This window comes from Phaseolus vulgaris, chromosome 2 (genome assembly GCF_000499845.2).
Source record: "Phaseolus vulgaris cultivar G19833 chromosome 2, P. vulgaris v2.0, whole genome shotgun sequence".
Lineage (NCBI taxonomy): Eukaryota > Viridiplantae > Streptophyta > Magnoliopsida > Fabales > Fabaceae > Phaseolus > Phaseolus vulgaris.
The window spans coordinates 28,037,257-28,063,927 of NC_023758.2; the positions used below are offsets into that span (position 1 = coordinate 28,037,257).

Below are 26,671 nucleotides of genomic sequence, written 5' to 3' on the forward strand. Positions count from 1 at the left end.
CAATAAAGGAATCAAAATCAAGCACCTTAAGAAGTTTAGTCTTCTAAATAAAGGAATCTGGAACCTGCAAAAATCACTCACAAGAAGCATGGTGCAGAAGTAAAAGTCTTTTAATCATTCTTCAGGGGTGCACGAAGCATGTCGAGGCTTATGCATCATGTATCAAAGCTAGTGTTCTCATGCAGATTCTTTCGGGAGTATAGCTAAGAGGAGGGGACCATGGAAAACAGAATTGGAGGTAGAAGATGTAGGAGCAGGGGAGGTTCTGTTTTTTCTGATGATGCAAGTTTTATCTGTAATGTATAACGCATATTTATGCACATCTGATATGCAGCGTGCACTCCTTGGAAGAATTTGTAGCATGATCATGTGGGAATTTTAGTCATGAATCAATACATGGAACAACCCCTTTAGGAACCTTAACCCGTGAAGTAAAATAGAAGGGTGCAGGGCTCTCTGGTTTGGTGCAATCTCTGGTGACTGAACCCTTCAAAGATATGCACCAATAATCAACTTTCTTATGCATAATATGAATGTAGAACCGTGCAGAATTTGTGTGCTTATTATGCAGCATGAATCTTAAGCATAGATGGGTTGTTTCTATTTTATAAGAGTTGGGAAATCTGAAATGTACTTTTTAATTTTATTTATTTATTTTTGATAAAAAAAATCAAACACTTAACATCCTAATAAATTAATATTTTTAGTATTTTTATTTTATATTTTTAATTAAAAATATTATTATATTATTATAACAAGCTGTCGGTGTTTGATTGATTTTAACTATTTGGAGTGCCAAAAGAAAAGTTTTCCATATTCCTATTTTAGTTTGATGTTGACCCGTCAAATAGGGACCATCATTCATTTTTATTAGAAATGGTCATGTCATTATATCCCTCCTAAATACCCATTTCTAACCTCAAAAGACCTATTATTGCTTATGGCCCTACAAATTGGTCCTAGAATCCAAACCTTAGCCATTGCAATTGCTGACATTCAAATTGTACAAGGTCTGCCTAAGAGTCTCACAAGAGATGATAATGTGATGATTGCTGTAAAAACTTTTTGTAGTAATGTAAAAAATAATTTTAACTAAAAGGTTTTAATTTTTTTATTTTTTTATTTCGTTAACATAAAATTATTACTTTATTAGATTTTGTAAAAACTTTTAATTTTAAAAAATTAACTAAACGGAGTCATTCCTTATTTCTTTAACTTAAAGATTAATGTTATTAGGAAATTTAATATTTTCATATGTGGGACTAATAAATCACTAGTAAATAATAACTCTTTAACATTAGAAATACAGAACTTATTTTTTCAAAACTATAGTGGCATGACACTACTTGTACATTATAAATACACGACAATTTTTACTTTCTTCGTTGGAATATATATATATATTAATTTCGTTATTTACTCAACGAAGATAAATTCAGTATTCTACCTTAATAACCATAAAATCGAATTCGAATACTTTACATATGTAAGTATTTAGATTGATTCTAAGATAAATGTAAAATGTAATGAACTTTTGTTATAAGATTTTTTAAATCGCATTGCAAAATGTAACTGATATAACATTCTCGTGATTCTCAATCCTAATCTCTGAGGCATCCAAGTATATATAAATGCGCTTGATCTAACTGAACCTTCTCTCCATATAGGTCTCAACATGCAAGCTTTTCAAATTAGTTAGATCATTTTTCTTTTCCTATTCATTTTCTGGTGCCAAAGTTCCTGCAAGGTAAATGCTTATCTTTATTTTTATTTTCAACAATAATAAAAGAGTTGAAAGGGACTGTCTCAACCCTTACCCAAACTCCACGATAAAGTGCCAAAAAAGTGTAGGCTTTTATAACACACCTATCATAGCATATTTATGCTGCAGATTCTGCTTTTTGCACTTACAGTTATATACCCCAAATCCATTACAGCACCACTTTCCTACTTATCCTTACATTTGCAAACCCAATTTCCTTCCCAAAAAGAGTTCTGTTGTTGATGCTAAGAGATTCCAAAAATAATACTGCAAAAAAGTTTCTCCATGTCCTGCATCAGGAAACCAGAAGCTTTGTCCTTCTCTACATAGTGCAGAGACAAACTTTGCTGGCCTCTATATCTATAGACCACGAACTCTAACACCTCCATTCTTGAACTTTGACTTTCTTCCACTGATCTGCTTGCTCCATTCTCCTTTTTTCTTAGGTCTCTATCCTCATCTTTTCCTAGTGCTTTCTTCTAGCCCTTCTTCTTCTGAACTTCTTTTCTTTCTCACTTTTCCTGATCTCTCTCCTTTTCAAATGCTTACCTTCATATACTCTTCTTTCCCATTTTCATTTCTCAATTAATTAGTTTTTATGTTCAGGTTGTGGAAGGTGAAGTTTGAATGGCAGTAATAGGTGGTGCAGCGAGTGGAATAGTTCTGGAAGCACTCACAAGAGACAATTACGAGAACTGGAGTGCTCTTGTGAGAAATTATCTGATGGGTCAAGGTTTGTGGGGTTTTGTGACTTTTGTTCCTGAGATTGGTGTGAAACCTAAAACCGTTTCTGTCTCATGGAAGAAGAAGAATGCCAAGGCTTTGCATATCATCCAGTTAGCATGTGGAAGGGAGATTCTAAGTCAGATTAGAGATGTTAAAACGGCCAAAGAAGCTTGGAACAGATTGGGAGCCTTGTACAGTTCACAGTTAAAAGCTGATTCAGATATTGAACAAGGTAATCACTTCCATTCGTGCTTAGTTAAGAAACTTCACTTCTATGTTTCAAGAACAAAACTCTTTTTTTTAAACGAACAAGAATTTTATGAGATAAAATCAATTTAATTTTGCAAATCATTATTTGAGATTTTGTTCATATATATTTCTAAAAAAAATAAACATTAGCTACCTTTAGATTTTTTTTTCCGCATTGAATGTATAACCTTTTTGTGTGATTGCGGATAAAAAAACTGTTTAAATGATTAATATTTGTCCAATGAATGGAAGGATATTTTTGTACATTTCTCAAAAAGGATATTTTTACTCCTTTGAAAACTTAGTATACTGCAAAATAATTCGAAGTTGGTTGTACCAAACTGTTTTTATTATAACTTTATTATTAATGAAAATAGAAGTAGCATAAGTTTCTCACATTATATACGTGCTTGCCAACGCATACACTATTTTATTTTAACAAATAATTGTTTCTCCAAAACGTGTACTCATAATCTTGTAGTTATCCGTCTTTAATATATATAATATAATAATCAAAATAGGTCATATCATAACAACATGTATAAGTTAACAATTTATTTTAATACATAAGCTAGGCTAATAAACTCGTATACGGATTAAGTTGTTAAATGGAATACTTCACAAGTTGGTCAAATAAATTATGATATGCTAAAATTGAGTTATCAAATAAATACTGGTAAAACTAGTTTCAATAAGTTAGTTTGTTAAACTATAATAAAGTTAAAAGATTAAAGTTCATACAATTCTCAATTAAACTAGATAAAAAGGCACGAAAAAATTTACGTGAGACAGGAAGATTCATCAATGAGTCCCTCTCGTGTGTTGGGATCTTTTTAGGAAGAAACACTGCAAAGATTTTACCGAAATGAGTAAGATGGTTTGTGTGGCAGGTGTACTTGTGGAGCATAGTCTCCTTCAAAATAAACCGTTGTACAGATATGTGGAGAGCGATGAGTGGAATGATGCAAAAGCAATAATCAACAATGACGACACCGCCATATTTTCCACCTCCTTTACAGGAAAAACCGTTCTTCATGTTGCAGTAATAGCTGGCCACCTACACATTGTGAAGAATTTGGTCAAGTTAGGGAAAGATAAGTTAGTTAAAATGCAAGACAACTTCGATTACACGCTCTTTCTCTCGCCGCGGAATTAACTGGAAACGTAGAGATTGCAAAGTGCATGGTAGAGAGGAAGGGAGGGCAGAAGCTTTTAATTATGAAGACCAAAGGTGGTGAAATTCCTATTCTTCTTTCTGCTGCTAAGGGCTACAAAGAGATGACTCGCTATCTCTACTCTCAGACTCCGTTGGAAGCGTTTGTGGACAAAAATTCCCACACTGGAGTTTTGCTTCTTGCACGATGCATCACTGCTGAAATATTTGGTAAGCAATAACTCTTAGTTAACTATATATAATGGAGTTTCTCACACTATTGAACGTGTGGTTGGTGTTGGTTTGATGGAATAGATGTGGCTTTGAGTTTAATCCATCGCATCCCACACCTCCCTCTAACCCATGAATCCGATGATGGACTAAGGCCCTTATATGCATTGGCACACATGCCTTCTGCATTCCCTAGTGGCACTGGATTTGGACGTCTACAACAACTCATTTATGACAGTAAGTTTTATCATTCTATTCCTCTCTTCTCTGTTCTTATCTTTGAAGTTTCTCACAATTTTGAGCACTTGAGCATGCGATCATGAAGTAACATGGGAGAGGTAGCGGAAGTAAGTAATGCTAATTATCCACTTCAATCCATTTTCAGCTTTAAGATTAGAAAGATTAGAGGTGCAAAACTTTCGTAGAGTAAGAGTTAACTTGTTCGGAATAAGCATTGACTATTGCGGAAAGAGCATTGGGATAGTGGCAGATGATACTGAAGTAGAAGGCCTTCGTGTTGCTCAAGAGGAACACCAATTTAAAACATCCATTACAGGTCTGTATGAATATAATTGCACTCTTTCTCTTTTTTAAGAGTAATAAACAAGAGAGGAAATTCTGTATTTGAAATATATGTCTATTTGGGACTTATTTGAAACAGTTATTTTATTTAAATTTAATAAAATTATTTACATGAGTTATTTTCAATTTATTTTGACAAAATTTCTCTTTAAAAGTTTACTTAAAATAAACTGTTTTCATTTTTCACCGAATTAGTATAAATGCTTACCTAATGAGGAGACCCATTTTTCCAATTCATGTTTGTTTTACTATTGTTAAAATCAATTGAAAACCAGAAAAGAAACTCTTCTCATATCTCGATTTCTTACAATTTTACATTAATTTAATTATTTTTATTTTCTACATTAATTTTTTATTATCAATGAACATAAATTTATTATAATTTAAAGCTAATTATTTTTACATGTTTAGTTTGAACTTCTGTACGTATTTTGAATGTTATAAATCTATAAATAATAATTTATTTATTTATAGTGTTATAAAAACTATGATGTTATATTTAATTTAAATTATTTGATGTATTTACTTATTATTATTATTATTGTTATTTTACTTATACTGATTCTACTGTGATTCAATTACGAAGTATTAAATTTTCAACTATAGTGTTTAATTAACTAATTTTTAAAAGTATAACTCACATGTATCATTCTCCCTCCTCATTTCTTCTTTCCATTCACAGACTTAAAAAGTAGTTCGATCATTACTCAGTCTATTTCCTCAATTGTTTCTTTAGGAAGACTCTGTGAACTGGCTTTGAATTTTCCTCCCATAAGGCTTTTAGGTACGTGTGTCCCATTTCTTTCAGGGATCCTGTGCCCTAGCATCAAATATATAAGTGTTTTAGTTCTTTCTTTCTTTGTTTTGCAGGTCGAGTGCTTATATTCGTTTATCTGTTATTTCAAAATCACATACTGTTAAAGTTCTCAGCTGGTACGTCAGCATACATTGAATTTATTTTGTTTCTCATGTTTTCTCCTCATTTTATTAAATTGCAAGGCAAAAATGTTCTTTCATCTTGTATTATTTATTTAAAAAGATTCCTTTTAATTAATATCTTATTCTTATATAATGACTTGATTATCCCAGGAATCAGAGAAATATACCAACAGAAAAAGACCCACCTTGTAGTTCTTGAAATTCTGAACTGCATGTGCGATAGAGTTTCAGAGTACGAGGAATCTCAGCTGCGAGAGGCTTCAGCGTACGATGCAATGTTGCAGGCCGCGAAGTTTGGAATTATTGAGTTCATAGATAAGATGAGGAAGACGAACCCTGACCTCTTGTGGGCCATTGATAGAAACAAGAGAGGCATATTTTCGCATGCAATTCTGAACCGTAGAAAAGACGTGTTCCGACTCATAAACAGTCTCAATGGACGGAAGGAGATAATCAGATGCAGTGCAGACGTGTTTGGCAACACCCTCTTGCACTTGGCAGCGTATTTAGGGCCTTCCTCTGATCTTGATAAGAGAGCCGGTGCTGCTCTCCAAATGCAAAGAGAACTTCAATGGTTCAAGGTTATTTTATTATTCACTTCCTCTATTTCATAACTTGATGGAAGGAAGAGATAGATAGAAAACTGATAAATACAATAAATAATGTGAAAAAAGTGAAAAATTAGTCAAATATGTTTGATTATTATAATATGATGATGATAATTTATTAACGCAGGTTGTTGAGGAAATTGTGCACCCCAAGTGCAAGGAAGAGAAAAATGGAGACGGTAAGAAGCCCCGTGAGATCTTCAGTGAAAGTCACGGGGAGATGTTGAAAGCTGGTGAAAAATGGGCCAAGGACACAGCTAGTTCTTTCACCCTCGTAGGTACTCTGATAATCACTATCATGTTCGCTGCGGCTTTCAGTGTCCCCGGAGGAAGCAACCAAGACACTGGGGTACCTATCTTCTTTCGCGACCAGATATTCACTTTATTCATCATAGCAGATGCTGTCTCGCTCTTTACATCTTCCACCTCGGTCCTCCTTTTCATTGGGATCCTTACCTCTCGTTATGCTCAGAAGGATTTCCTGAAGACGTTGCCTTTGAAGTTACTTTGCGGTCTCGTGGCCCTTTTCTCGTCTGTGGTGTCAATGATGGTAGCATTTTGTGCTTCGCTTGCTATGATGCTGCAGGGTAATCAGCGGTTGGTAATAGCAGCTATGTCGCTTGGGACTATTCCTGTTATTGTCCTAGTACCCTCACAGCTTCGCCTCTTTCTTGAGATTTTCAATTCTACAATGCATGCAAGATATATCAAGGGAAGGAAACCTTCATTGTAAGTGCCAAATTAACTGATCTGGGTCGTTGGAGCTGAGTCCTTTAGTGTCTTCACAGATATCATGAAGGGAACCTCCGCTTGAGTACTAAATTTTTTGGTTTCATAATCATGCAAATTGGACCAGCTCAGGTATTTGTTTGGAGTGATTAATTCCGAAACCCAACAATCATTTATCATTATGTTAAAAAATATTATTAAAGAAAAACAAAATATATAGTACACGCAATATGATATATTAGGTCAAAACTCATACATTATAATAAAACATTTGTGTTGTTTCATAAATACATGGTTTGATCTTAATGTTTATTTTTCTTTATAGAGTTTAAAATGATATCAAACTTTTACAAACCTTTCTTCTAAATTTATTTTCATTGTTTCTTCTCTTAGTTTTTTTAGCTCGATAAACCCATTGTTCGGAGGATTTTTTTTGTGTGTAAAACCTTTCTCCTAGGTTCGCTTATACTATCTCAATGCCATCTTTTAAGGTTTTTTTCCCTCTTAGCTATTTTACTTCCACTATTGAGTCACCTAGTGGTCTTCTATTCTCGACTAATTTATCTCTAGAAACATTTGAATTTATCAAATGGTGTCCAACACACGGATCAACTAGTAACTATTTGTCTCTCACTACAATAAATTGTCCATTTACAAATCGAATATTAGATACAAATCCAAATTTGTATGTAAAGTGAACATTATATACAAGTATTTACATATGAATTAAATCCGTATGTAAAAATAAATATGCTTACATACAAAGAATAAAAATATTACATACAGATTTTTCCGTAAGTCAAAAGTGATTATATATGGATATTTAATTCAGTATGTATATAGACATTACATATAATTTTTTTTATGTAAGCCAATAGCGATTACATACAGATTTAATCGGTATGCAATTTTGGTGTCATACGAAAATAATTACATACGAATTGTATCCGTATATAAAGTATTACATACAAAATATTTTTAATAATTGTAATAATAATAATATTGATATTAATGATAATATTGATATTAATATTTTTATTAATATTAATGATAATAATATTAATATTAATGAAAATATCTTGAACGCTAGAGTTCTTGCGAGGTGTATCTGATATGCTGATTTGCTATCACTTTTTTTTTAAGAATACTGATGTTAAAGAGCAGCCTATTAGTGGATCCCGGAACTTGCTGGTTGGGAAAGATAATTGTAGTGTAAATTGGGTGGAAACCGGTTGGGATGAGTGCAAACTTCAAAGCACACTCAAGGCTTATGTTATGTGAAGTTTTGTAGGATACACTTATCTCAATATGGATGTGAGATTGCTATAGAAGTCTTTGGAGTGGAGTCAAGCGGAAGGAGAATAGGCGCTTAATCTGCTTATGGCAGGTTAATTAACCTCAAGTTTGGAGATGCTGGCACAGGAATAAAGCAGTAGAAAAACATGTTTATAGGTTTTTATGTAGTCTGGAGTAGGCTCTGTTGTATTCCCCTGCAATGTCAAGCTCTGTTGAAGGGAACTGGGTAGGAGAGGCATCGTGTGGTCTTGCTTTATCTGGTGATTGGAAGATGAAGGAAGTAAGTGAATCCGTGGGCAGGTGCTAAGCTTTTAAGCAGATAGTTGCAACTACACTTCTGGTTTTGTGTTTTTTAGCAGCACGCTGCAACTGTCCGGTTGGTTATGATTCAGGATAAGCTCTGTTTATTGTTGCAGATAAAGAAACCTTTTCTGCCTTTGGCTTCTGGGATTTTTGTGCCTTTATTGTTGCTTCCAGCTACAAACATTTTGTTGAACTCTATATTATGGACCGGCTATTCTGTAAATGCACCTATTTAGCGATGGTAGCAGTATCCGGTGGCTGCAGCATTATTCATAATTGTTAGTTGGGATTTTTCTCCAATCACATACTTTTATATTCTGCAGAAAGTGCAATCTGGTGTGTACAAGGTAATTATTGAGTAGTTAAGTAGGGAGAGGTGTTGGTGGTTTGGCACGTTCCAGCATCCGTGTTTTGATAATAATCATAATTGTTTTTTTGGCACAAGAGGTGAGACAATTAGAATGAAGACCTATGATGCACTCAAGCTGCATAACTATTGTGTGGTGTCTACGAATTAATGCTAGGTAGCTATTGTCCAATTGGGTTGGTAGAAGCTAATCAAGGGGAATCACGATTGTATAAGTTATAGATCACATTGATATTGTTTCCTTTCACATGTTGCGTTTTAAAAGTCCTAAGCCTTGTATATGTGGAGATGTTACGTATATATGTAAATTAAAACATGAATAAAAGTACAATTAAACAATTACAATAATGTTCACATACAAATCTTATCATATCATGATTCTCACACAATCAAGAAGGAATATGCACTTACTTTGATCCATGAGTGATCCTATTTGAGCAGTTACTTTATCTCCTTTGTCTCAATCTATCTCTTAACAATTCCTTTCTTGTCACACACTTCCGTGATGGTTAACACTGAGACAACTATTATTTGCAGAGACAGAACCCTATTGACCTTAATTCCCAATCTCCATCATCAGATGTTAGGTTTTCATTAGGTATATCATCAGATATATATTTCTCGCATTAACCGATGGACCTTTAATTCTATCATTATTATTAAATCATATTCGGGTCCAAAGCCCAAACTTTAAGTCATGTGAGTTACTTTATAGAAATTAATTTACATAATTTCTTACCTTCTCCCACTTGACTCATATGAGTTATAATACTTTCATGATTTAATAATTACATAAATGCGCATTTAAAATGTCTTATGTAAATTGGTTCTATCATTAATGCACATTTCCTTCCATGTACTACTATATCATTATTTTTCTCCTTAATATGACTTTATAGTGAGAAATCCATAATATGTTCAAACATAATGTCATTTTCATCAATAACAACACAATTTGTTTTCCACAACATAATTTACATGCATATACATAAAGTAGAAAACATAAATTTCAGAAACTTTATTTATCAATGAGCTCAGAGTGTCAAATAAGCATTAATAACAACATTCATCATTCAGTAGTAGACATAATGCCCATATTTACAACATGACCAATAAATGTTTTGAGCGGTAACCATTTTGTTAAAGGGTCGCAATCATAAGATCAGTGCTAATATGTTCTATTGACACTCTATGTTTATAAACTTCTTTAACGACAAAGTAGTTCAATTCCGTATGTTTAGCACCTTTGGAATACTTGTCGTTTTTAGAAAAGAAGACAGTTGTGGAGTTATCACAATAAATTCTCAGCGGCTTGGCAATACTATCAACTATTCCAAGTCCTGAAACAAAATTTCGCAACCAATTAGCATAAATTGTGGCCTCAAAGCATGCCACAAATTCAGCCTCCATGGTGGATGCAACAATGACTGTCTGCTTCGCACTTTTCCATAAAATCGCTTCGGCTAAAAGATACACATAACCAAATGTAGACTTTCGTGTATCCACACAGCCAGCAAAATCTGAACATGTATATCCAATCACCTTAAGATGATCATATCTTTTATAAGTAAGCATGTGATCCTTCGTTCCTTGTAGGTATCTTAAAACTTTCTTTGTAGTTTTTCAATGACCCAATCCTGGATTACTCTGGTATCTACCAAGCATACCAACTGCTAAACTAATATTTGGTCATGTACAAGTTTGAGCATACATTAAACTCCCAACAATAGATGCATAAGGTATATTCTCCATTTGTTTCCGTTCCAAATCATTCTTTGGACATTGCATAGACTAAATTTGTCTCATTTTTGTATTGGAACAGGAGATGTTGAACATTTATCCATTCTGAATCTCTTTAAAACTTTATTAATATATGCTTTCTGAGACAAACATAGAAGTCCTTGTGATCTATCACGAAATATTTCTATTCCTATCACATAGTATGCCTCACCCATAACTTTCATCTCAAAGTTATTAGAGAGAAACTTCTTAGTCTCACTTAATAGACCAAGATCATTAGTTGCAAGCAAGATATCATCAACATACAGAATCAAGAATATAAACTTGCTCCCACTGACCTTCAGATATATACACCGATCAACGATGTTTTCCTTAAATCCAAATGACACAATAGTATCATTGAACTTAAGATACCATTGTCTAGAAGCCTGTTTAAGCCCGTATATTGATTTCTTAAGTTTACACACCATGTGTTCTTTTCCTTCTTCAATGAACCCCAATGGTTGGTCCATATAAACATCATCTTCTAAATCCCCATTCAAAAAGGCAGTTTTGACATCCATCTGATGCAACTCAAGATCATATTGAGCTACTAACGCCATGATAATTCTAAAGGAATCTTTCTTAGAAATAGGTGAAAATGTTTCCTTATAACCAATGCCATCCTTTTGAGTAAAACCTTCGGCAACAAGTCGAGTCTTGTAACGTTCGATATTGCCATGAGAGTCACGTTTAGTCTTAAAGACCCTTTTACACCCGACTCTCTTGCATCCTTCTGGCAATTCTATAAGGTCTCATACATCATTATTTGCCATTGATTTAAGCTCATCTTTCATGGCATCTAATCACTTATCAGAATTATCATCATTGATGGCGTCTGAAAATGAAACTGGATCATTATCAATACTTAAGTCATTTTTTGACTCTTATAGATAAACCACATAATCATTCGAAATAGCTTACCTTCTTTCTCTTTGAGATCTTCTTAATTCTATTTCTTGAGGTTGTTCTACTACAGGTTCATTGTTAACCTCGTGATCATTAATTTGTTGTTCTTCATCCTCGTTGAGTGGTTCAACTACATTAGGAACAACAATACTTGAAGTTGAAGTACTAGTCAAAGGAACTTGTACTCTGACTTCCTTAATCTCCACATTTCGTGAAGTATCACTCCCACTGGTTTCACCATTTTCAATGAACCGTGCATTTTCAGATTCTACAATTCTTGTGCTATGGGTAGGACATTAAAACATATACCATTTTGACTTTGCTGGATAACCAATGAAATATCCACTGATTGTTCTTGCATCCAATTTCTTTTCTTGCGGGTTGTATCTTCTAACTTCTGCCTGACATCCCCAAACATGCTGGTGTCTCAAACTGAGTTTCCTTTCTGTCCACGATTCAAAAGGTGTCTTTTGAACTGCCTTACTAGGAACCATATTCAACAGATACATGACAGTTTTTAAAGCATACATCCACAATGAAACAAGTACAGTTGACTTACTTAACATGCTCCTAACCATATTCATTAAGGTTCGATTACGCCTTTCTGAAACACAATTTTTTTGTGGTGTACCTAGCATTATGTATTGAGCACAAATACCACGTCTCTCAAGGAACTTAGCAAACGGATCAGGATGTTGTCCACTTTCATCATACTTTCCATAATATCCACCACCTCTATCTGACCTGACAATTTTCACCTTTCTGTCTAATTGCCTTTCCACTTCATTTATATAAACTTCCAAGGCATTCACTGCTTGCGATTTTTCATGCAGTAAATAGACATAACCATAATGTGAAAAATCATCAATAAAGGTGATAAAATATCTTTTTTTATTGAAAGAACTTGCATCAAAAAGTCCACATATATCAGTGTGTATAATTTCAATAAGTTGAGTACTTCTTGTGGCTCCCTTCTTTGTGTGTTTTTGTTTGTCTGCCTTTAATGCAATCAACACATACATTCAGATCAGTAAAATCCAAACTTGGAAGAATTTCATTCTTTACCAATCTCTTCATCCTTTCTTTGGAAATATGTCCCAAACGTTTGTGCCACAAGAAAACAAAACATTCATGCACTAAACTACGTTTAGTGCCAAGATTATGATGCGAGGTCATAAGAGTTTCAAAATATAAATTATCAAGATTCAATCTATATAATCCATCATAAAGAGTACCAGATCCAATAAAATAGGTACGCTGATATATACTGAAACATCCATTTCCAAATTTAAAAGAGTATCCAGCAACATCAAGTTTAGACAATGAAACTAAATTCCTAGATATAATAGGTACATAAAAAGTATCCATCAAGTCTAAATAAAATCCAGTGTCGAGGATTAAACGATAAGTCTCGACTGCTTCCACTGGAACCTTCTCTCTATTTCCCATGAAGACAAACTTTTCATTTGGCTTTATGATTCGGGTTGAAAGGAAACCTTGCATCATGTTAGAAACATGAGTTGTGCATCCAGAATCAATCCACCAAGAATTATGTGGAACTTCAGTTATGTTTGATTCAAAACATACATAATAATTATTCATGGTGGTTGATGTACTCATTAATGTCTCAACAAGAGACTTATCATCTTTTTGAGAGCGCTCTTCCACAAATTTCATAAATTCTTTTGCATTCTCGATTTTGGGAAGAGCAGACTTAATATTGTTTGCTATGCTCATTCGCATAAACATCATGCTAAGTCTATTTGACTTTTCCCAAGCCCTATAATGAGCTTTCTCCTCATTGTTATTATCATCAGTAATAGCAACAAGTTTCTCAATTCGAATGGCCAAATCAAGATCCAATACATCTAAATGAAATTGGACTTTTTCACTCCAGTCAAAAAAATTTAGACCATTAAAGACTGAAACAGACGTAGCTTGCGAATGTAAGGCTACAGGAACAGATACTGCAATCACACATGCTTAACATTAATACTTCGAGTCATAAACTAAACATACAATACAGATTCAGAAAACATCCTGATGCTAATACACATATGTATACTAATGTTCTCCTTTGGGAGATTCATTAATACACAAAACATAATGATGCTAATAGTATTAACTTTATTTGGCAAGATATATGCATTAACTAGAAACACTTGTTATCTTTGGATATACAAGCAAAACTAATAACACATACTCACTACCAACAATCATATCTATTAATTATACGGACAACTAATCAACCTTTGGGTGATCCAAAAATGTCTTATAATAATGAATTTTCATTTACCCATATTTAAATAATTGAAATAAAATTTATCAATAATATGGAATTAAATAAAACTTAAAGATTTGATTGTGATTAACAAACCTATCATACAAATAATTCCAAAAATTATATCATTAATTGAAATAAAATTCATCCATAATTTGGAATTAAATAAAACATAAAGATTTGATCACTTTGGTGATTACAAATCTATCATACAAATAATTCCAAAATTTCAATTTAAAATTGAATGCTTTCAATTTAAAATTGAATGCATAAAGAAAAAAATTAATTTTCCATTTCTCACTAATTAAATTACATTATAATATAATAAAACTTTAATTAAAATTTGATAAAATCATTAATAAAATAAATGACGACGTAAGGTGCAGGAATGAATTCATGCATTTCATTAATTGAATTCTTTTCATACATTCATTTCATTATTTTATATTATAATATAATAAAATTTGGAAAATAATTTAATTAAACTTTAACAAAAACATTAATAAAATTGATAACGTAAAGTTGAAGGAATTAATAACCTAAGGTGCAGATAATTCATACATGAATTTAATTATATTATATTATAATATTTTGAATCCAACATTTGGTCACATTCCAATTCCGTGAGAACCTGGACCCTCCCTGCCATTACATCATCCATGCCAAGGCTGATATTTCCACACACCAAAAAAAAAACTGATGACATAAGGTGCGGTGAATTAGCGGTGAATTAATTCATACATGCATGAGTCAAGTGCACCATCATTCACCGTATTGCAAACCTAGAACCATTCTTGAGTCAAGTGCACCATCATTCACCGTATTGCAAACCTAGAACCATTCTTTTGGAAGACAATCATGCAACCAAAAGCATATGTTTCTACATTAGCGTAAAGGGTTCACTTTCCCTCTTCAACCCCAACGTCGCACCAGGCCGATTAGGGAGACCACCATCGCGCCTCCCGCCACGAACCATCGCGTTAGCCACTACACGAACAATCGTGCGAACCACCGTGCCGCACCAGACTTCAACCCCAATGTCATCGTGTCCTAAGCCACGTTCACTGCACCCTGGGCTTAACTCGATCCTTACACATCCACGGTCACCGCACGAACCACTATGTTCCTTGACGACAACCAGGTCGCGGCCACCTGCGTTGTCGACTACAAATATGGGTGGTGATGGAGAGGTGCACGCCGACAACGAGAGAGGCTGCGCGAGCGACGGTGCCTTGCGGTTCCGCGTCGACAACGACTCCAATAATGGGTTCGAGTACAGGGTGTTAACGTCGTTAATAGCGTTGGGTGCATATTAGGTTCTGTTATTGAAGAATGAAAACTTTGATCCATAAACCCTAGTTTTAAAATTAGGGTTCTTCAATTGGGATTAATTAAATTAGGAACAAAATTAGGGTTCTTAAAATTATGGAAAAACATTAATGGAGAATCACAAAATGAGCAATTTGACTCTGATACCATATGTAAATTAAAACATGAATAAACGTACAATTGAACACATACAATAATGTTCATGTAAAGAACTTATCATATCATGATTCTCACACAATCAAGAAGGAATATGCACTTACCCTGATCCATGAGTGATCCTATTTGAGCAATTACTTTATCTCCTTTGTCCTAATATATCTCTTAGTAATTCCTTTCTTGTCACACACTTTCGTGATGGTTAACACTGAGACAACTATTATTTGCAGAGACAAAACCCTATTGACCTTAATTCCCAATCTCCATCATCAGATGTTAGGTTTTCATTAGGTATATCATCATATATATATTTCTCACATTAACCAATGGGCCTTTAATTCTATCATTATTATTAAATCATATTCGGGTCCAAAGCCCAAACTCTAAGTCATGTGAGTTACTTTATAGAAATTAATTTACATAATTGCTTACAATATAAAGTGAGTTTTAGATGTAAAGTGAGTTGTTAATGTGACCCATGAGTTTTAGACGTAAAGTGAGCAGTGAGTGTAACCCACTGCTTTCACCACTTAGCTACATACATATAAATACATATTGTAATCATGGAAAGAAATAATGATAATACACATTTTACTCACCTCTAGATTCTTCCTCTTTTTTCTCTTCTATATGCCAAACCGATTCTCGATTCTTCTCCTCTTCTCTGTGCGGAAACCCTGATTGGGTTTTCTTCCTGCAATCTTTATCTTCAGTGCCCTTTGCAAGGAACCCTAGATCCTATTTTGTTTCTATCAATTGGTATCAGGTTGGTCTTTTGGAGGACTTGTGACTATGGTCGATGCTACACGTTCCGCTCAGGCCATGAAAGACATGGAAGATCGTTTGTCAACACGCATGGATTCTCAGTTTATCGAATTAGCTAAGTCAGACACCATCCAAGATTTGATGAAACAAAATAAGGATGCCAAAAACCTCAATTTGGAACCAGAGTTAGTCGCGCACATAGGGCGTCATTCTTCTTCTTCATACGTCTGCGGTACCTGTTTGGCTAGAATCGACTTTCCTAGATTTAATGGAGATAACGTCATCCCTTGGATCCATCAATGCGACAATTATTTCTTGATCGATAATACCCCGGACGAATTTAAAGTGAAATTGGCTATTGTTCATTTGGAAGGTAAAGCTTTGCAGTGGCACACGACTTTAACTAAGACTTTTCCCCATTCTTCTTTATTGTCGTGGTCTGATTTTACTAAACGATTGATCAAACGATTTGGCAATATATGTGATAATGGCAGAACTCATGAGGCTACGATAAAGGAATTTCGTGACTGAGTATCATGAAGAATTTGATTCAATTATTACAATATTGAATCTTTCTGATACTTATGTTTTAAGATGTTTTCTTGGTGGTCTCAAGAAAGATATACAAATGATTGTCAGAATGTTTCAGCCTCCAACTGTGAGTCGGGCTTTTGCCCTTGCAAGGATGTATGAGGTTGCTACTTTTGTCTTTAATTCTAACAAGAATCCAAGAGGAGTATTGGGTCCTGCACCGACGTCTCCAAGGGGGTCTCAACCAAATTCACATACCCAGCACAAATTTCAGAGAAACCTTACACCGGCATACATGTCAGAGAGGATAGTGAAAGGACTATCCTATTCCATGTAGCATAGTTTGGTTCATAAGAAATTGCAAATTCATGTGATGGAGATGGACAACGATGACATTACCGTTGAGGACACTGCCGGTGAGGAGGGGGAGCCAACACAGTCGGTTGAACCACAAATTTCTATTAATGCTTTAACGGGGGTAACATGATTTCGAACCATGAGAATTACGGGATATTATCAGAGAAAACCAATGCACATTTTGATTGACAGTGGCGGTACCCACAATTTCTTATATGCTCAAGTTGCTAAAAAATATGGGTGTACAATTGAACAAATGCAGCCTTTGAATGTTGTGGTGGCGGATGGATCTAAAATCTCAATTTCTTTTATGGTCAAGAATTTCAAGTGGACTATTCAGCATACCACTTTTATAGCATATATGTTTTTACTTCCCTTGGGGTGTTGCGACTTGGTATTAGGCATTGAATGACTAATACAACTAGGAGATATCATATGGAACTTTGATAACCTTACTATGGAGTTTAGAGGAGCGACAAAAAATAAGGTAAAAACTGTTAAGAAACAATAGTTTTGTAAAACATTAACTGATGGAGTGCACCTCTCGTTGATGCAAGTAGCAGATGAAACATGAAATTTATCACAGTCCTTAACAACCCATGCCCACGCCCAGGTGGACCATTCAGGATTACCACTTGAAGTAGAATACTTGAAGAGTTTCAAGATGTGTTTCAAGAACCCACTCAATTACCTCCATTCAGGACAAGACATGATCACCAAATAACCTTGAGTCAAGGAGTAGACCCAGTAAATAGGAGACCATATAGGTACCCAAAAAGACATTATTGACAAACTTATACATGAATATTTGAGGTATGGAATCATTCAGAACAGCAGTAGCCCTTATGCAAGTCCAGTAGTGCTAGTGGGAAAGAAAGATGGATCATGGCAATTATGCGTGGACTACAGGGAGTTAAATAAGGGTACAGTAAAAAACAAGTTTCCTATTCTCTTAGTTGATGACTTGTTAGATGAACTTAAAGGCTCCACAATCTTTTCGAAAATTGACTTGAGAGCAGGGTTCAATCAAGTCAGAATGGACCCTGCATATATATGGAAAACAACATTTAGAACACACTCAGGACATTATGAATACTTGGTAATGCCCTTTGGGCTCACGAATGCACCTGCTACTTTTCAAGGACTCATGAACACAATATTTCAATAGGTTTTGAGGAAATTTTTATTAGTTTTTGATCCTGCCTGTTGACCAGGACGCAAGAAACTTGCCTCGTCAAATCTGGATCGACTTTGCACCGTGTTAGCTTCCGTCCTTCACCTTGATTCACCTCAAGAACCTGCAAAAGACAGAACGGCGCCGCTGCGGCCGATCACGCTCCGACGCCCAAGTCAGCGACTGAACCACCAAAATACTAAGAGAAAACTAAGAACTTCAGGAACCGTGCAAAATTCTCTCTCAGCGTACTCAAGTTCTCGCAAGCGTAAAAGAAGTATTCTAAAACGCGCGTACCTCAGAAGTTCGTTAGGATCCCTTATATACCTGTGCATTTTCTCTCTCCTGACAGTTACACATCTGGACACGTGGCTCGTATCCAGCTGTACACGTGTCACCATCTGGAGCATCCTTGACTTGGGCGTCACTTCTTACTCTTTAGGCTTATTCGACTAAGTTATCCATGCAAGGAGTAACTCGGTGTATAGCTGCCTTGGAGCGCGATCTCTTCTGTGTGGCGAGTACGGGTGTCTTCATACACACCTTCCCTATGGTCTCGCCGGCCGCCATCATGATCTACTTCACTTGCTTCATCGTGCATGCTCGGGTAAGCTGTTCCTCGACCTCAACCTCTGGCTTGCTAGGGAATGACCATCTGACGACTTCATCCTCTGCTTCGAAAGCCTGGAACAAGCTTCCCTGATCCTTCGGCGATGTCCTCCTTTCGGCGATCTCTGATCACTTGGTCGTCTGGGTTTGCATCCGGCGACTTCATCACAAACCTGGTGACCGCCGGTTTAGGTATGCTAGAGATCGGAGCACGCCAACTTAATGACTAACGACTACATGAGCCCCCCGACTTCCTTCCCTTCTGCCAGCCAGGTGCCCCGTTCAACACGCCTATATAATAGCTTGCTGCCACGTCATCACTTCCAACTACCTGGGCGGTACAGTTTTCTTGGATGATATTCTCATTTATAGTAAGAATTTGACGGAACATCTCGAACAACTGCGACAAGTCCTGGTAACCCTTAGACTCAATTCTTTATTTGCTAAAAGATCTAAGTGTTATTTTGTGGTGGATAGTGTGGAATACTTGGGACATATCATATCGGGTAAAGGTGTTTCTACTTATTCTAATAAAATTGCAGCCATTGTCAACTGGCCTTTACCTCATACCCTAAAGCAGTTGAGGGGTTTTTTGGGGCTAGCTGGTTATTATAGATGATTTGTTAAAGGCTATGGAGTCATCACTAAACCCTTAACTAATATGTTAAGAAGAGACAATTTTACATGGACTGATATAACTGTACAAGCTTTTGACAAGCTGAAAACATTAATGAGTAGCACACCAGTTCTGGCCTATGAGGCTCAGACACTTCTCTTAAATGGCGTATCCGTGTCGGACACACGTATCGGTATCGACACTTGTAGGACACTTATCAGTGAAGTATTCAATCAAAAAAATATTTGTTGGATTTTTGAAAATTCTAGCACGGTTCTAACACAATTTTAAAAGGTATAAATACAATAATTTTTTAAAAACTCAAATTTATTGTATAAATTTTTATTGTGATTATAAAAATAAGGAACAAATTCTTTTGAACCCGTCATGAAAAATATATTCATGCTCCCAAAAGAATCTCAAACATACTTTTGCACATAAATATTTATTTTCAATTTATATAATTCAAATATAATATATAGATCCGTATCCCCAGAAAATAAAATAAATTTTGTAGTGGGTGGGAATCGAAACCAAATTCCTTCAGTAACTACACTAGCCAAATTCTTTAGTATTATTATGATTTTTATAATACTTATTATTATTAATAATATGAATAATCTGAATAATAAGAATAATAAGAATAATGTGAATAATATGAATAATAAGAATAATATGAATAATAAGAATAATATGAATAATCTGAACAATATGAATAGTATAAATAATATTTAAAAGATAAATAATATTAATAATATGAATAATAATATTAATAATATTAATAATATTAATAATATTAATAATATTAATAATATTTATAAAATGAATAATATTAATAAAATGAATAATATCAATAATATCAATAATCTATACTTATATATAAAGGGGATTTCCTCTTGAACTGCTCTCAAATTTTTTCCTATTTTATCTTTAGATTAATATTTGGTTTTATTTCATTATTTTGGTTATTGCATCATTTTCTACTTTTTAAAAATATTTGAAATAGATTATCAATTTTGAATCGAAAGATATGATTTATTTTGAAATTGTATAAATGAGGGAGTGTATGTTAAAATTATGAGAGAGAAACAAATATTAGGAAACGTGAGTAGTGGCCAAAGTAGTGGCAACAATTTTGAAATGTAACATCTTCTTTTAACTCCCCACTTCTTGTGTTAACCTCCACGATTCCCCTTTAACGGTTAACTCCTTATTTTAAATCCTTTAACAATGCTCCCCCTTTAACTCTTTATTTTAAGTCACTAACACCCAACCTTCTCAAGAGAAATTATTACTTTTATTACTTTTATTCTTTTTGTTAGTATATTTCCTCTTAACGGAGAGTGACGAAGACGAAGAAGAGTTCCATGGACTTATTGGAAAGAAGGCTTAACATACGCAATTCAGAGGTACCATCACTGAGTCAGCCACCTAATTGAAAGGGAGACACGCGAAACTCCGTGACTCGATCATTGGTGCACGCTACTCCGCTCCAATCGGTGCACGCTACTGCCGCTTACTAATGTCATAACAACTCTCCTTTCTATTTTTTTTTTTGTTTCTGTTTGGTTCTTTTATAATAATTTATTATTTACATCTTTGTATTCCCTTTCTATCTTTTTTTCGGTTCGTTTTTCTATAATAATTTATTATTTACGTCTCTCTCTTCTCTTCCCTTTTTATCTTTTGTTTTCTTTCTGTTTGTTCTTCTATAATAATTTATTATTTACGCAAGACTTAACATACGCAATTCAGAGGTACCATCACTGAGTCAGTCACCTAATTGAAAGGAGATAGGCACAACTCCGTGTTGGTTATTCAGATTTTATTATTATTAATTCTGATTTTATTACCCTTAAACTATTTTACCGTTATATTGCATTAATGGTCATTTTACAGGCCTGTTAGTATTTCTATCTTATAGCTTCCAGTAATTGTAATTTTATTATATATATGATTGAGTAAATCAAAATGAATAAGATGAGTTTTGCAATTTTGTGCAATTACGTTCAATCAGTTGCTACAACATTTTGCCTTCTCTTATTTCCTTCCATTAATTCCTACAATTGGTATCAAGAGCTAGTCTGTTATCATGAACTTTACCCAATTATCAGTCCCTATCCTTAATGGAAAAAATTACAATCGGTGGTGTGTGCAAATGAGAGTTTTGTTTGATTATCATGAGTTATGGGATGTCGTTGAGAGTAGAGTGTCTGCATTAGCTGATAATGCAATTGAGGCGCAACGAGTAGCGCATGGTGATCAGAAGAAGAAGGACAATAAGGCTTTGTATCTCATCCATCAAGGGATGAATGACGAGACGTTTGAGCAGATAGAAGGAGCAACAACTGCTAGTGAGGCTTGGATCATTTTGTCAACCAATTATAAGGTGATGACAAAATCAAGAGGGTGCGTCTTCAAACCCTAAGACGCCAATATGAATTACTGCAGATGGAAACCACAGAAACTATTGATGTCTATATAAATAAAGTTATTGCCTTGACAAATCAGATGAAGACCAATGGTGAAACACATTCGAAGCAGGCAAAGGTGGAGAAGATTTTGAGATCTTTAACTCCCAGATTTGAACATGTTGTTGCCGGAATTGAAGAGGCCAATGACATTTCAAAAATGACAGTAAGGTTATTGTCTGGTTCTCTACGAGCGCATGAGCAGCGGATGAATGACAATAAGATTGAAAAACCAATTGAACATGCTTTACAAGCACAAGTCTCAATTGGTAGCTCCTATCATGAACATGGTAGCTATTTCAGCAAAGGTCGTGGTGGCCAAAATCATGGAGGTGCTTGGCGCGGGGAACGTGGTCGCGGAGGACGAGGAGGCATTTATAATAAATCAAATGTTGAGTGTTATAATCATGCTGCCAATTGTGCTCAAGAAGAAAGTAATCACGAACAAGATGAAGAGGATCATGCAGTACTAATGGCAACCACATCAAATGAAACTCCAAACAATCAGACTTGGTATTTGGATACAGGTTGCACAAATCACATGTGTGGTAAGAAGGAGTTGTTTGCAGATTTGGATGACTCATTTCGCACAAAAGTGAAATTCGGTGATGGCAAGTTCGTTCCGGTGACTGGAAAATGGCGAATTCTTATCACATTGAAGAATGGTGATCACAGGTACATCTATGATGTTTTCTATGTACCTAATATGAAAAGTAATTTGTTGAGTATGGGGCAGCTGGCCGAGAAGGGTTATGTGATGCACATAGTTAAAAATAAATTATCAATTTTTGATAAAAAAAAGGTAGTTTGATTCTTAAATCTTTTTTATCAAAAAATCGCATGTGTCCAGTAGATATTCATATGGGTGATTTCAAGTGCTTGAATGCAATAGTGAATAATGAATCGTGGTTATGGAATTTACGCTTTGGGCACTTAAATTTCCAGAGTTTGGAAAATCTTTCCAAAAAAAATTTAGTGAATGGTTTACCCCATATTCATCACCCTGATCAATTGTCTGAGGCTTGCATTTTTGGAAAGAATCACAAGATACCATTTGTTAAGGAGTCTTGGCGTGCAAAATTTCCTTTGGAGCTTGTTCATACAGATGTTTGTGGCTCGATGAACATATCATCAGTTGGAGGTAATAAGTATTTTTTAACCTTTATTGATGATTTTTCAAGGAAAACCTGGATTTATGTATTGAAGAGCAAGGATGAGGTATTCTACTACTTTAAAATATTTAAAGCATTTGTTGAAAGAGAGAGTGGCAGACAAATTAAGATGGTGTGTAGTGCTGGAGGAGGTGAGTACAAGTCTAATGAATTCAAGAGGCACTATGAAGAACTTGGGTTGCAACATAACATAATTTGCCCTTACACACCTCAACACAGCGGAGTTGCTGAGAGAAAGAATAGAACAATCATGGACATGGCGAGGAGCATGCTTAAAGCGAAAGGTATGCCAAATTATTTTTGGGCTGAGGCCGTAACATGTGCGGTATATTTGATAAACAGATCACCCACTCGGAGTGTTGCTAACATAACTCCGATTGAGGCATGGAGCGTAATCAAACCCAATGTGCAACACTTGAAAGTATTTGGGTCCATTACTTATGCCCATGTCCCTAAGACAACAAGATCGAAGTTGGATGATAAGGCAGTGAAGACCATTTTCATTGGTTATAAAAATGGAGGATACAAACTGTATAATCCAATGACAAAGAAGGTGATTATTAGTCGTGATGTTACATTTGCCGAAGATGAGGAATGGCAATGGAATGCAACAACTGAAATGGATTCGAAAAAAAGATATATTTACGTTTTGAATGATGATGTGGAAGATGGAGTCACTCTTGAAGCACCTACAGTTCAACCTGAAGTTGTAGTTCAACCTGAAGCTGTAATTCAACCTGAAGTTGCAACTCCAATTGAAATGGAGCGACCAAGAAGGCAGCAGCGACAACCTGTACACCTTCAAAATTGCGAAGTAAATCTTGATGATGAAGTTGATGACAATGGAGATTTGGTTCATTTTGCTTTTCTTGCAAAATCAGAACCTGTGAGACTTGCCAATGTCATTCAACACCCTAAATGGCAAAAGGCTATGAATGAAGAATTGATGGCGATTGAGAAAAACAATATCATGACTCAAATTGGAAAGGTTGTTCCAAATCAGAATTAAGGGAGGATGTTGGTTATTCAGATTTTATTATTATTAATTCTGATTTTATTACCCTTAAACTATTTTACCTTTACATTGCATTAATGGCCATTTTACAGGCCTGTTAGTATTTCTATCTTATAGCTTCTAGTAATTGTAATTTTATTATATATATGATTGAGTAAATCAAAATGAATAAGATGAGTTTTGCAATTTTGTGCAATTACGGTTCAATCAGTTGCTACAACCTTTTGCCTTCTCTTATTTCCTTCCATTAGTTCCTACACTCCGTGACTCTCCATGACTCGATCATTGGTGCATGCTACTCCGGGTGCACATTACTGCCGCTTACTAATGCCATAACAACTTTCCTTTCTATTTTGTTGTTGTTTATGTTCGTTCTTTTATAATAATTTATTATTTACATCTTTGTCTTCTCTTCCCTTTCTATCCTTTTTTTTTTTTCAGTTCATTATTCTATAATAATTTATTATTTACGTCTCTCCCTTCTCTTCCCTTTCTATTTCTTTCTGTTGGTTCTTCTATAATAATTTATTATTTATGTCTCTCTCTCTCTTCTTCCCTTTTTATTTTTTTTCGTTCTTTTATAATAATTTATTATTTAGGTCTCTCCCTTCTTCCCTTTTTTATCTTTTTTTGTTCGTTCTTTTATAATAATTTATTATTTACATCTCTCTCTCCTCTCCATTAACTATACCAACCTTTTTAAAAAATACCATTATCTTTGAGTTGATCTGAGTTCTAATGGGATCATTCATTTTTTAAATTGTTTTTGTTCAATATTTCTGTAATATAAAAATGTGTATATTTAATTGTTGTATAATAACAGAAACGGTTAGTAGATTTTAACAAATAAATAAATAAATCAATAGATACAAGTTTATTATTTGTTTTTTTAATTTTTTTTATTCGCTATTATTTTGGAATTTTATAGAAAAAGGGTGTTGATTATTAAGGTAGTGTTAAAAAGGGTGTTGATTATTAATGTGTTAAAATAAATAATTAATATATTTTGATGTCATAGATGAAAATCTTTTATTGTTAAAGATCCACTTTTTTTTGTGAGTATCATTTAAAAGTAAAATATTGGTAGGAGAGTGGAGAGATTGGTTACTTTTCTGTTTTAAACTGATATTCTTTTTTATTAAATAAGTATAATTTTAATTTTAAAATTTTATTTTATTTGTTATCACTTAACTGACAGGAAAGTGGAGAGATTAATGCCTTTTATTAGGGAAGAGTGGAGAGGGAGGGGTGAAATGTGAATTGTGAGAGAGAAATAATATAAAAACATCTTAATGTCTCCAAAATTCTAATTTTGAGATTCTGAAATTGTATGGTTGTTCTTCATCACACTTCATCACCCCAACTTCACCAGGTCATCGGTCTACTCCATGCTTCAAAATCCCTAATGTTGAGATTCTAAAATTGTGTATTGCTAATTTTCTTCATATTTCATCTCTTTTATTTATCTTATTTTGCTTTTCTTATTTATCTAATGTATACATTTTATTTTATTTTATTCAATAGAGATGTTTAGTTTATTTTATAAATTAATAACTTCAATTTCTTTACTCATTAAGAATCACATTGTTAAAATATTAAGTTCTTCAATAATATTACATTTGATTTATTGTGATAAAAAAATATAATTATTTTAAACATATTTAATTAAAAATTAATATAAATATAAGTAAAAAAAATTAACACAAATAATAATATATTATTTAATTTGATTAAATTTTGTATTTAATTATATAAAAATAAAAAATGCGGATACACATGCGCGAGAGCGCCCGTGTGCCCACTAGTATTAATAATATCAATAATATCAATAAAATGAATAATATTAATAATATAAATAATATTAATAATATAAATATAATATTAATAATATGATTATAATATTAATAATATTAATATAATATTAATATCATTAATATAATTTATATTATTATTATTAATATAATTTATATTATTATTATTAATATAATTTATATTATTATTATTAATATAATTTATATTATTATTATCATTAACAGAATTTATATTATTATTATTATGAAATGAAATGATTGCCTTTTTCCTATGGAAAACAAGTGATTTTTGTGGTTGTGGACATAGTGAGCAAAGGAAGTAGCACAATCTTATTTTGGCAAGAACTGATGGCGGTGCAAGGAGTTAAGATCCAACTATCTACGAGTTATCATCGACAAACTGATGGACAAACGAAAGTAGTGAATCGTTGTCTTGAGACTTTTTTTAGGTGTATGTGTGCTGAATCACCACAAAATTGGGTAAAATGACTATCCCTGAATGAGTGGTGGTATAATACAACATATCATATTGATACTAAGGCTACACCATACGAAATTATGTATGGAAAACTCCCCCTATACATCTGTCATATTTGCCTGGGAAATCTAATATTGAACTGGTGGACAAAAGTCTTGCAAAAAGGGAGGAAATGCTAAAAGTAATCAAATTCCATTTGAAAAGGGCGCAAGAAAGAATGAAGCAAGTGGCTGATAGACACAAATCTGATAGGAAATATGAGATTGGTGATAG

At 34.0% G+C, this 26,671-nt stretch overlaps 1 pseudogene; it reads left to right on the forward strand.

Moving 5' to 3' along the window:
• Positions 1-1,887: 1,887 nt before the first annotated feature.
• LOC137811218 (uncharacterized) lies at positions 1,888-7,192 on the forward strand (annotated as a pseudogene).
• The last annotated feature ends 19,479 nt before the right edge of the window (positions 7,193-26,671 follow it).